Source organism: Microcaecilia unicolor, chromosome 8 (assembly GCF_901765095.1).
Source record: "Microcaecilia unicolor chromosome 8, aMicUni1.1, whole genome shotgun sequence".
NCBI lineage: Eukaryota > Metazoa > Chordata > Amphibia > Gymnophiona > Siphonopidae > Microcaecilia > Microcaecilia unicolor.
In genome coordinates this window covers 242532987-242547040 of record NC_044038.1, presented here as the reverse complement: position 1 = coordinate 242547040, position 14054 = coordinate 242532987, and positions in this window count along the sequence as shown.

The window sequence follows — 14054 nt, the reverse complement described above, 5'->3', positions numbered from 1 at the left end:
GAATAAGTGACTAAGGGTTAGGAGTTAAAAGCAGCATCAAAAAGGTGGGCTTTTAGCTTAGATTTGAAGACGGCCAGAGATGGAGCTTGACGTACTGGCTCAGGAAATCTATTCCAGGCATAAGGTGCAGCAAGATAAAAGGAACGGAGTCTGTTCAGTGGCGTATGGAAAATCGCCAAATTATTTGATTGAACCTCCAGCCTGGACAACAACTCACAGGGTAATCAGAGACCAGACCCGGTGGGATATGGAAAGGAAGGAATATGATTTTGGTGTAGGGGAGGGTCGGTGCAATAACACTTATGGGGTAGGTGATTGACTGATGAGTCATATAGAAATACTGAAGGCACAAGTTAAATGGTTGAGTTTATTATACTATTAAATATAGCACACAGTTTTAGGGGGGGGGGGGAGGGTGAAGGTTATATGGGAGAAAAATTGATGGCGGTAGCCTAGAGGTGTATTTGTAATGTTATTCCACGAATTCAGATATAATTGTATTACTATTGCCATACAGAGGTGGATTTGTATTTGTTTGACTTGTCATCAATAAAAATCATTGATACTAAAAGGAACGGAGTCTGGAGTTAGCAGTGGAGGAGAAGGGTGCAGATAAGAGAGATTTACCCAGTGAACAGAGTTCCCAGGGAGGAATGTAGGGAGAGATGAGAGTGGAGAGGTACTGAGGAGCTGCAGAGTGAATGCATTTATAGGTCAATAAGAGGAGTTTGAACTGTATGCGGAAACGGATAGGAAGCCAGTGAAGTGACTTGAGGAGAGGGCTAATATAACGACCCTGGCGGAATATAAGTCATGCAGCAGAATTTTGAACAGATTGAAGAGGAGAGAGATGGCTAAGTGGGAGACCTGTGAGAAGCAAGTTTCAATAGTCTAAGCGAGAGGTGATAAGAGCGTGGATGAGGGTTAAAAGGGTTCTATAGTCGGTCGCAAATAGCAGCTATGAATGAAAAAGGATAAGTTATCCTTTTCGAGTTCTAGAGTAGCCTAGTGGTTAGGGTGGTGGACTTTGGTCCTGAGGAACTGAGTTCGATTCCCACTTCAGACACAGACAAGCTCCTTGTGACTCTGGGCAAGTCACTTAACCCTCCATTGCCCCATGTAAGCCGCATTGAGCCTGCCATGAGTGGGAAAGCGCAGGGTACAAATGTAACAAAAATAAAATTTTCAATGGTTTCACCTGAACAGATTGCAGTGGTGAATATCGGTCTGTCTTTAAACAGATAAACTAACTTAGGGGCTCGTTTTCAAAACAGAAAAACATCAAAAAAAGCGTCCTATAGCAGCAGATGGATATTTTTTTTTGTCTAAAACGTCAAATCGCTATTTTTGAAACCCATTTTAAAGACATTTTTCTATGCAGTTCATCTGCAGTACATCCAAATCTACAATGGAGCATGTTGGGGGTGGGATTTAGGCATTTCCAAAATTTGGACGTTTTTCTGCCATAATGGAACAAAGCCAAACCAAAAAAAAAGACCACAAAAAGTGAAAAGAATGCAAAAGTCCCACGGGATACACAAAGTCAAAAAGCAAAGAGTGAGAACTGGATCGGGCTCTTCAAAAACAGACTTGGCACTCAAAAGCGAAATTATAGATGTTTACTTAAGAACACGATGCCATGTTTCGGCACACATGTGCCTTCCTCAGGAGTCTATACAAATAAAAACAAATGTGAAATAAGACAAATAAATATTTTATTTATTCATTTAGATTTTGCTCACACCTTTTTCAGTAGTAGCTCAAGGTGAGTTACATTCAGGTACTCTGGATATTTAAATAATCTTAAAATCATCATAGATAATAATAAACAATGATATAAAAAGAAAATGATAAATGAACTACAGGTTGAGGTTAATCACTGAAGGACAAGGTTAAGAAACATTGCAATCTTTCTCCTGTACAGATGGTTAAGAAATATCTTGTTGATATTCTGGGAATGACCGAAAATTCACTGCCACCAATTACAAGGGCATATTATATTCAAATTGCTGGGCAAGTCCCAGGAAATTTAGACCTTCAGAATGCAATGAATTTAACGGATTTTCTGGAATCTTCTTTGGAGGTGGTCACTCAAAGGACTACTTTGTTAGTGACTTTTGCACTAGAGTTGGATCGAGATGCAGTACTTAGGTTATCCTTAAGGCACTTGAATTCTTTATTTTTAGGTTCAAAAATAAGAGTTTTCCCGGATTTGTCCAGGGAAACTCAAAAACGTCGTAAATTATTTCTTGCTTTGCGCCCAAGGGCTATAGCCCTGGGGGCTAATTTTCTTTTGAAATTTCCATGTGTGTGTAGGATTTTATTCCACACTAAACAATACCAATTTTTTGAACTTTATCAGTTGGATATTTTTTTGAAAAGTAAAGAGAGTATAATTGTGAAAGTTTAGACCCGAATGAACACTGTATAGCACTTAGGAGTGAATCTATGGGGCCCAGCGCGGTTCTTGCTTTAATTTGAATTTTTGAGCTTGATTTTGATAGCTCAACTAAAAAATTTTTTTTCCCTATGAATCTTGGATCATTTCTTAATTATTGTGGACGATGGGTATATTGTCAATTTTCTTTATCTGTATTTACTATTGAAAGAAAGTTTGCAAATCTGTAATATTATTCTGTTTTGAATATTATGTATCTCAAAAGGTTTATAAATAAATAAAAAGAAACATTGCAAGTCGATAAAGCATAGAATAAATGGTGTGTATATGGTATAAAACAAGTGAACAACCCTTGATGCGGTCCTTAAAGTAGCCTATTGGTTGGTGCAATGCACTGTAGAGAAAGATACTCAGGTCCATATCCCACTATAACTGTTACACTTGTGGTGGAACATTTGAGCCCTCCAAAACCCACCCGAAACCTACTGTACCCACATATAGGTGACACCTGAAGTCATAAGGGCTTTTGCAGTGGTGTACAGTTGGGTACAGTAGGTTTTTAAGGGCTCCTCATACAATATAAGGAGGTAATGTTGAGATGTGTACCTGGGACGTCCACTGCAGTGCTTTGTAGGGTGCCCCATTGCTCTGCTGGGATGTCTGTGTAGCCAGTCTACTAAGAAAGCTGGCTCCCCCTACATCCTAATGGCTTGTTTTTTTGCGTTTTTCTCTTGGACATTTTTTTTTAATGGTCAGAAAAGAAAAATACAAACTAATGCACGCTTCAAACTTTACCTACTTGAGCGCACAGTTATGGAACGCACTGCCGCGAAATTTAAAATTGATCTACGAACTAACGAACTTTCGCAAACTACTGAAGACCCATCTCTTTAACAAAGCGTACCCCAAAGATCAACCAACGTAAATATACACAACTCCTCCACATATATTCAGAACTGTCCGACAGTATCTGCTGTTATACCACTATCATGTTGCCAAAGATCCTTCTGTAACACTAAATATCTATTTTCTAATGTATTTCCACTACTCATGATGTATTGTAAGCCACATTGAGCCTGCAAAGAGGTGGGAGAATGTGCGATACAAATGCAATAAATAAAGAAAATAAAGAAAAATGCACTGGGCACAAAACTTCTACAAAACATCTAGGAAATAGCTATTTTCAAAACAAAAAGATAAGATGTTTTTCTGGTTAGAGAATTTCTCTGTTTGCCACTTGAATTTTGGACGCTTTCAGCAAAATGTCTAAAATCAGATTTAGACATCATATCAAAAATGCCCCTCCATGGAGCCCATGTTAAATGCTAGGAAGTATCCGGGAAATTAGCAGCAGCCACTGTCTGGAAACTGCTGCCGAATATCTGGAGGGGCTTTAAAAATAAAGAACACTGGTTGAATATTGTGTGTGTTTGGGGGGGGGGGGGGGGGGGGCGGGTATTCACTACCAACATCAGAATATACAAAAAGTGGTTCCAGTTCTTATTGTACAACATCACCAGGACTTGGCAGATGTTTATGCATCTGTTCCTGTCTATGCCTCTTCCCAGCTGTCAGTTTACCAGCCTGACTGCCTGCAGGAAATTGTTCCCCATCAAAGTCAGATTCTAGCTAGTGAGCAGACAATTTGCTAACACCAGACCAGGTTTCCCTTCCCCACCATTTCATAATAACATAGTAGATGACGGCAGAAAAAGACCTGCACGGTCCATCCAGTCTGCCCAACAAGATAACTCATATTTGCTGCTTTTTGTGTATACCCTACTTTGATTTGTACCTGTGCTCTTCAGGGCACAGACCATATAAGTCTGCCCCACCTCCCAACCACCGGCTCTGGCACAGGCACAGACCATATAAGTCTGCCCAGCACTATCCTCACCTCCCCACCACCAGCCCTGCCTCCCAACCACTGGCTCTGGCACAGACCGTATAAGTCTGCCCAGCACTATCCCCGCCTCCCAACCACCAGCCCCTCCTCCCAACCACCGGTTCTGGCACAGACCGTACAAGTCTGTCCAGCACTATCCCCGCCTCCCAACCACCAGCCCCGCCTCCCAACCACCGGTTCTGGCACAGACCGTAGATGTCTTCCCAGCACTATCCCCGCCTCCCACCACCGGCTCTGGCACAGACCGTATAAGTCTGCCCAGCACTATCCCCGTCTCCCAACCACCAGCCCCTCCTCCCAACCACCGGTTCTGGCACAGACCGTACAAGTCTGTCCAGCACTATCCCCGCCTCCCAACCACCAGCCCCGCCTCCCAACCACCGGTTCTGGCACGGACCGTACAAGTCTGTCCAGCACTATCCCCGCCTCCCAACCACCAGCCCCGCCTCCCAACCACCGGTTCTGGCACAGACCGTACAAGTCTGTCCAGCACTATCCCCGCCTCCCAACCACCGGTTCTGGCACAGACCGTAGATGTCTTCCCAGCACTATCCCCGCCTCCCACCACCGGCTCTGGCACAGACCGTATAAGTCTGCCCAGCACTATCCCCGCCTCCCAACCACCAGCCCCACCTCCCAACCACCGGCTCTGGCACAGACCGTACAAGTCTGTCCAGCATTATCCCTGCCTCCCAACCACCAGTCCCGCCTCCCGATCTTGACTAAGCTCCTGAGGATCCATTCCTTCGGCACAGGATTCCTTTATGCTTATCCCACGCACGTTTGAATTCCGTTACCGTTTTCATTTCCACCACCTCCCGTGGGAGGGCATTCCAAGCATCCACTACTCTCTCCGTGAAAAAATACTTCCTGACATTTTTCTTGAGTCTGCCCCCCTTCAATCTCATTTCATATCCTCTCGTTCTACCACCTTCCCATCTCCGGAAAAGGTTTGTTTGCAGATTAATAGCTTTCAAATATTTGAACGTCTGTATCATGTCACCCCTGTTTCTCCTTTCCTCCAGAGTATACATGTTTAGTTCAGCAAGTCTCTCCTCATACGTCTTGTAACGCAAATCCCATACCATTCTCGTAGCTTTTCTTTGCACCGCTTCAATTCTTTTTACATCCTTAACAAGATACGGCCTCCAAAACTGAACACAATACTCCAGGTGGGGCCTCACCTACGACTTATACAGGGGCATCAACACCCCCTTTCTTCTGCTGGTCACACCTCTCTCTATACAGCCTAACAACCTTCTAGCTAGGGCCACCGCCTTGTCACACTGTTTCGTCGCCTTCAAATCCTCAGATACTATCACCTCAAGATCCCTTTCTCCGCCCGTACCTATCAGACTCTCCCCGCCTAACACATACGTCTCCCGTGGATTTCTATTTCCTAAGTGCATCACTTTGCATTTCTTCGCATTGAATTTTAATTGCCAAACCTTAGACCATTCTAGCTTCCTCAGATCCTTTTTCATGTTTTCCACTCCCTCCGTGGTGTCCACTCTGTTACAGATCTTAGTATCATCTGCAAATAGGCAAACTTTACCTTCTAACCCTTCGGCAATGTCACTCACAAATATATTGAACAGAATCGCCCCCAGCACCGATCCCTGAGGCACTCCACTACTCACCTTTCCTTCCTCCGAGCGAATTCCATTCACCACCACCCTCTGGCGTCTGTCCGTCAACTAGTTCCTAATCCAGTTCACCACTTCAGGTCCTATCTTCAGCCCCTCCAGTTTATTTAAGAGCCTCCTGTGGGGAACCGTGTCAAAAGCTTTGCTGAAATCTAAGTAGATTACGTCCATAGCTCGTCCCTGATTCAATTCTCCTGTCACCCAATCAATTTCCCAGCATCTTAACCCCCCTCTTAGCCCTTAATATCTATCATAACCGTGCTTATATTTCATTTCTTTCATCAGAGGTAAAATGGCACAATATGCTGCATTAACAAATAGAAAAAAGGAAGTGATTTTGTAAGACAAGATTCGAAAGTGCTAAACCCCTACGCGAAATACTGCACTGGCTACCAATGAAGGAATGAATAGCCTTCAAAATTTGCAGTCTGGTCCACAAAATAATCCAAGGTCTGGCCCCAACCTACATGACCAAACTTATCGACTTACTAACTAGAAACATCATTGAATCATCAAGAACGTTTCTAAACCTGCGTTACCCAAACTGTAAAGGACTAAAATACAATTCAACATATGCATCCAACTTTTCCTACATTTGCACCCAGCTCTGGAACATTTACCTAGAAACATTAGAACTGCGAACACCCATCTAAAATTTCGAAAAGACCTCAAGACTCACCTCTTCCGGAAAGCCTACCCAGCAGACTCGAACTAATTCATGAACAATGCATCACATCTTTCGATCTAAGAAATGAACAATACCCGTTTCCACATAATCCTATTACTTCAAACTGTACGAATTTTACCATTCCAGTTATAATTAAGTGTACGTCTACCCATAGGAGCCAACTTTTCAAAATTATTGGGGGTGCTAAGCCCAATGGAAATGACCTCTCCCTGAACACATACAAGGAATTTTTCTCAATATTGGGGGTGCTCAAGTACCCACAGCACCTACAGTCGGCTCCAATGCGTCTACCCTTATTCTACTCTAGAAGCTGTAGTCCCATCCCCGGAACTTCTACCCTTATCCTACTCTGTATTGCTCACTAGAAGCTGTAGTCCCATCCCCAGAGACTTATCAGCCTCATTGGGATTACTTCTCTCTATATGCTACTATATATTCGTCCCAGAGTTGTATTCTCATTTCCGGAACCTTATCAGCTTCCTTGCACCTACTGTTACTCTAAAATCCACTCTGTATATATTCCTGGAGTCGGTACTCTCCTCTCCGGAACCTGTAAGCCACATTGAGCCTACTGCTATGCGGGAAAATGTGGGATACAAATGTAATAAATAAATATTATCTTTCCCTCCAGTAACACTGCAAATGGGATTGCACAGAAAATCCAAAAACTCACCGCTAGTTCTTTATTATCCAGTTCCAGTGGGGAAAGTTTTGGCCAGTCTTGGTTTTCAACTTTCATCCCCGATGCAATGTGTTATTTGCAGACCCTGATTTTACACATTAAAATGAGTGCTGCAGGTCCCATATAAGACCAATGGTCCACCTAGCCCAGTATCCTTCTTCCAACAGTGGTCACAAATACCTGGCAGAATCCCCAAAAGTAGCAGATTCCATGCTACTTAACCTCATGAATAAGTAGTGACTTTCCCTGGTCTACATTAATGGTTTACGGATTTGTTTTCCTCCAGGAATATGTCCACACGTTTTTTAAACCCGGCTACGTTAACTACTTTCACCACTTGCCCAAGCAAAGAGTTCCAGAGAGCTTAACTATACATTAAGTGAAAAAAAATATTGTCTCCTATTGTTTTAAATGTGCTACTATGCAACTTCAATGAGTGCCCCTAATCTTTGTACCTCTTGAAAAAGTAAATAATGCACATTCCATTCAGGATTTTATAGATGTCAATCATCTCCATTCATCTGTCTCTTCTCCAAACTGAAGAGCTCAGACCTTTTTAGCCTTTCCTCATATGAGATCCATTTCATCCCCTTAATCATTCTGGTATTGTCAAATCCAAGACTGGCCTAAAGTGTACTACAGGTAGTGGTTAAATTGGCAGCTATGTTCACTACATTCAGAATTCTGCATTAAGTCCTGTCATTCATTCTTTTATCCATAATCTACTGTCAGCTTGACTGGTAAACATTTTACTAGTAACAGATGACAAATGATATCCTACCAGCTGTCATACTGTATGGCTGAAGCTGGGATGTATCCTTATTCCTTAGCAGTGTGGACTGGAATAACTGAGTACACTGAGTGGAGCAGTTGGTCTTACTCTGCCGTCATCCCGTGTTCAGGAGGATTCTTTGGTCAGTGTACTTTCTATAACATACTCCATGCACTTAGCAGCTGTACCAAGTCCCGTCAGTTTTCTACAGCTGCTTCCTTAGTGCATGTCAACTTCAATAAACTTTATTATTCATCTGTGTCATCAGTTCATGCCAGTTTTACAGGCGATCACTCTCCAAAAATATTTATTATTCAACCACTAATTTCAACTTCTAATATAATTGAATTGAAATCATTGCAGAACAGATGCAGCTGTTACTTTGATACTCTCAGCAGCAGTACAGCCTCTCCTGAATCTAGCTCAGATAAGGCTCGCCTACCCCTTGCGCAAACGGCAAAGGCATGGGAAGGGTAATTCAGCAATTGAGCGCCTGCGTTACTGCACCCCTTGCATGCATAAATGTACAGGATTTCACATTTCAGTTTATTTGGAAAGGGGTGGAATCACATCTAGATGACATTTTAAACTATAACAAGGGGAAAGGGATGAGGTACCCAAGTTAAAATAAGACAGGTGAGAGTGGGAGGAAGTGAAAACCAATGACTGCACATACCTGAGAATGTTGCTCAATTAATGCACAATGAAAGCCTAGGGGGGGGGGGCATTTGTTAGCAAAAGGAAAAGCTTTAACAAAAGGGTCAATCTTGAGAATGGCTTTGAACTTTTTAATCCACAGGAATTGAGTTCCAGAGAGTCGGGGCAACAACTTCAAAGCAGGATATTCTGGCTTCATGGGAACGATGACCTTTAGATTTTATCGTAAAGAACAGAGGGTATGTGCACGAGTGCAAAAGTGCCAGCAGGGTGCCTGAGTGCTATTGCACAATGGCTTAACTAAGTGGTATAGCGTATAAATGTAAGGGGGTGGGGTAGGACCTAGGCATTGTCTTCCACTTATGAGTGTAACTTCCAGAATACTGCAATTCATACGCATGACTGATGCCTTTATGCGCCTGCACTACGGTCTATGGCTGGTGCAACCCCAGGAGTGCAAAAGGTTACACTATTCTATGATGGAATCTGGGCGCTCAGCACTGTTCCCGCTAAGCCGAGTGGAAGTCCTCCATCTACTGTCCTGCCAGTGGGTGGTGCTGTTTCACTATCACATTTTTAATACTGAGGGACAGGCAAGTTCTGCAGACTCCAGAGAACCTGCCTGGCTGTAGAGATTGAAAGCACAACATTGAAGCACCGCCCCCCCCCCCCCCCCCCCCCCCCACTGGCAGCAATGAAGTTGGAAGACTCCTGCTCAGCTCAGAGGAAATAATGGTGCTCAGACTACAAAGCATCGCAGCAGATAAATGGATGTGCTCGATTCTAGAACTGCTGTTTTGTCCAGCTTATTTTTCTAGTTTAAAGTTCCAAAATTTCATATAAATTCTCTGTTACAAGGTGACATCTTAAAAATTCATTTAAATGTGCTTGTTAGGGGTAGCACTGCAGCTTTTTAACTCACTATCTTGTAACTTGCATCTTTCCTAATAGAGATCAAAGCTAAATAGATGTTCATATTCAGGAACTTTTAAAATTTTATTTTACTGCTGAAAAAGACCTCAGGCCTTTATGCAAATTTTCAGCACTTTACATGGAAATGATTCAGACATCATAGTTGAAGAAATTGGCTTCACTTTATTCACCACAGGACCTCATCACTTTTTGCCTCGGTACATTAGGATTAAGAGACTTTCTGTTTTACTCTGAAGCACTGTAGTATTCAGTGCTGTATAGGCTATAAATTGTAAAAAATGCCCAAATCAAACAACCTAGAGTGTGCACCTTTTTTCCTGCTTAGCCACACCCACGTTTATGAATCTAAATTAAATTGTGAGGTGCCACTATGCTGATCATCATGAGAACCTCATCAGTGGAGGAGTGGCCTAGTGGTTAGAGTGGTGGACTTTGGTCCTGGGGAACTGGGTTCGATTCCCACTGCAGCCACAGGCAGCTCCTTGTGACTCTGGGCAAGTCACTTAACCCTCCATTGCCCGCCGCATTGAGCCTGCCATGAGTGGGAAAGCGCGGGGTACAAATGTAACAAAAATAAAATAAATAAATAAATCTCGATGCACAGAAAGTATAAAAAGGAGATGCAATTCATTTATTACAAAAAGATATCAAAACTTAAGAATGCAGATATATTTATTGACTTCTTCTCCAGGGGTTTATACAAGTTGCTGGAGGAAAAGTTCATAAACCATCATTAATCGGGTAGACTAGAAAGTGAGCAACAAAGGGACCCTTCTGGATACTCATGATTTGGACTGGCCACCATCAGACAGAATGCTAAGTCAAATGGGAATTACAAGCAATGGCCGAAGTTCAACTTAAGAGCTCTTATCGTCCACTCAAAGGGTGTCCATAGCAGGAAGGGTCCACTTCATAGGTCTTTTCTTTCCTTGACCCAGTTGTATGAGCACGATTTCTTTTGGGGTCTTAATCTGGCTAAGAAATCAGTCAGTTGATAATTTGAAGCTCTATTTGAGTAATATTGTTGAAAGGGTTCCATATTTATTTATTTATTTATTGGGATTTATTAACTGCCTTTATGAAGAAATTCACCCAAGGCGGTGTACGGTAGGTACAGTTTAACATCAAACTTACAATTTTGTTAACAGCATAACAATCCCGCTGCTGCTCCTTGTGATCTTGGGCAAGTCACTTAACCCTCCATTGCCTCAGGTACAAACTTAGATTGTGAGCCCTCCTGGGACAGAGAAATATCCAGAGTACCTGAATGTAACTCACCTTGAGCTACTACTGAAAGGTGTGAGCAAAATCTAAATAAATAAAGATTCCATGCAGAATCTCAAACAATAGCAACATTCCATGTAGAACCCCAAAGAATATCAAGATTCTGGAGGTCTATAAAATAATGAGTGGAGTGGAAAGGGTAGACGTGAAGCATCTGTTTACTTTTCCAAAAATACTAGGACTACATAGTAGATGACGGCAGAAAAAGACCTGCACGGTCCATCCAGTCTGCCCAACAAGACAACATATGTGTAAACCTTACCTTGATTTGTACCTGCCTTATTCAGGGCACAGACCGTACAAGTCTGCGCAGCAGTACTTCCCGCCTCCCAACCACCAGTCTCACCTCCCATCACCGGCTTTGGCACAGACCGTATAAGTCTGCTCTCCACTATCCTCGCCTCCCAACCACCAACCCCTCTTCCCCCCACCTGCTCCGCCACCCAATTCCGGCTAGGCTTCTGAGGATCCATTCCTTCTGCACAGGATTCCTTTATGCATATCCCACGCATGTTTGAATTCCGCTACCGTTTTCATCTCCACCACCTCCCGCGGGAGGGCATTCCAAGCATCCACCACCCTCTCCGTGAAAAAATACTTCCTGACATCTTTCCTGAGGCTGACTATTCTACTGTTGTAAAACTTTGTATAAGGTGGATCAGCTACTACAGTCTTGAGATCACCGACTCTGTGTGCTGAAGTGACTGCCACCAAAAATAAGACCTTCTAGGTCAGGTACTTCAGATGAGAGGTATCAAGTCGCTCAAAAGGGGCTTTCAGTGGTTGAGGTAAAAATTACATTGAGATTACATGAAACCATAAGGGGCTTGATGGGAGGCTTCAATAGAAGCAAGTCCCACATAAAGCGAACTAAAGGCTGAGCAGACATAGATTTACCTTCTATACGGTGAAGAGTGCCAATTGCACTGAGTTGAACCCTAACTGATTCAGTGTTAAGACCCAATTCTGATAGTTGTAGAAATTATTCAAACAGTTGTGTAGGACAGGAAAAAGAATTTGAAACCATATGAATTCCTAGTGGAATCTCTCCTGGAAGGCAGCACAACTTTGGAGATGCTCTCTATTAGGATGAAGGAATCCACTACTAACCTCTCAACATCTGAGCTGTGAGAGCTAGGGACTGGATGCAGGAGGGATCCTCCATCCTGGGAAACACTCCAGTCTCCACAGATCTTCAGAGGTTAGCTCTGGAAGAAGGAGGAACCATATCTGCCTTGGTCAATGAGGTGCGATCAGGATCATGGTTCCTTGGTACTAATTGAGTTTCAGAAGATCGTCACTATAGAGAGGTAGGAGGAGAGGTGAACAGAAAACCCATTCCCCAATGAGAAGAAAGGCATCTGAGGCAAGTTTTCTGTGAGATCCTTATTTAGGGAAGAACTGAGGAACCTTTTTGTTGAGGTGAGAGGCAAAAAGTATGTCCCACTCTTAAAAATCATCTGAGCTACACCCATGTCCAAGGACCACTCATGAGGTTGCATAACTCAAGTCAGTTTGTCTTCTAGATAGTCTTTCCCCACCAGATGACACTGCACGTCATCCCATGTGAGATGGCCCATTTCCACATCCTGACTGCTTCCTGACACATGAGGTATACTGCCTTTGTCTCCCTGCTTGTTGACACAGTACTTTGATTGTCTGTTTCAATTAGAAAAATCTGGGGTCATTCATTGAAGCTACAAAGTAGTAAATTTAAAACGAATCTGAGAAACTCAACGTGTAATTAAACTCTGGAATTCGTTGCCAGAGAATGTGGTAAAGGCAGTTAGCTTAGCGGGGTTTAAAAAGATCTGGACGGCTTCCTAAAGGAAAAATCCATAAACCATTATTAAAATGGACTTGGGGAAACTCCACTGCTTATTTCTGGGATAAGCAGCATAAAATGTTTTGTACTTTTTGGGACCTTGCCAGGTGTTTGTGACCTGGACTGGCCACTGTTGGAGACAGGATGCTGGGCTTGATGGACCTTTGGCCTTTCCCAGTATGGAAAACTTATGTACTTATGGTTACCATATAGCCGAGGGACCAAGAGCAGATATATGATGTGAATAAGATACGTGGTATAGAGTCAGTTGGGATAATTTGATGGTTAGTTTTTGGGTTGATTGTTTGCAGTGTTATGTAAGATGGACTATGTACATAGTCATACTATAGAACAGAAGTGGGCAACTCCCATAACATGTGTCATGCAGTGATACCTGTAGAGAACACAAAAAAAGAGGTGGGGAAAATAGGCTCTATTCAAACAATGGGGCAGATGTATAGATTAGTTAAAACAATGATTTTTATTATGAATAGGTAACTCAACACAGCCGTGTTTCGGCACCGTAGCGCCTTCCTCAGGAGTCTGAGGTGATTGGCACACTGGGGGAAAAACACTAAGGGATACACAATCCTTTTTTCCAAAGGAGTATTCAATGGTTAGATGGGTAACACTCAGGAAGAAATGCACAGTTCCTCCTTAAGAGTGAGCGAGTGGCGATGCAAAAATCTCAAGAATATTTGCACATCCGACGAAGCTGACGGGTGGGTGATACCTGTAGACCCTGCTCCTAGCACATTAAGCCTTCTGAAGTCAGCATCATGTTCGTTTTCAAAATTTTGGTCAGCTGGGTCACTCTTGCAGTGCCCGAGTCTAATGTGGCTGGTCCGACGGTTTTCAAGATGCTTGCAGCATCAGCAGTGGGGAATGAGGAGCATGCTCAAGCAAGAATTTCTCTGGAGGACGAAAGATTTCAAAGGTAGGATTCTGGCAGGACAATTCTCCATGCAGCCCACATGAAGTCACTTGTTAAGGAGCTTTCATTTCGCCAACAATGTTGCTGTAAAGCAAAAGTCATAACCTGGTTTAGGACTAAATAATGCTCTCTCTCTCCTTCACACGATATGAAATAAAAGAGATCCTTCTGATTTTGGAATGTTACTGGTGGTGTTTGAAGAAACTAGGTCGAAAACCTTAATCCTCCAACCCAGAAAGAGTGAGTCATAAGCAATTAGGGCCCCTGAGCTGCCAGGTTCCCTGGTTTGCCCCGGAGAGTGCGGGAATGCAGCGCATAAAAAGTAAAAC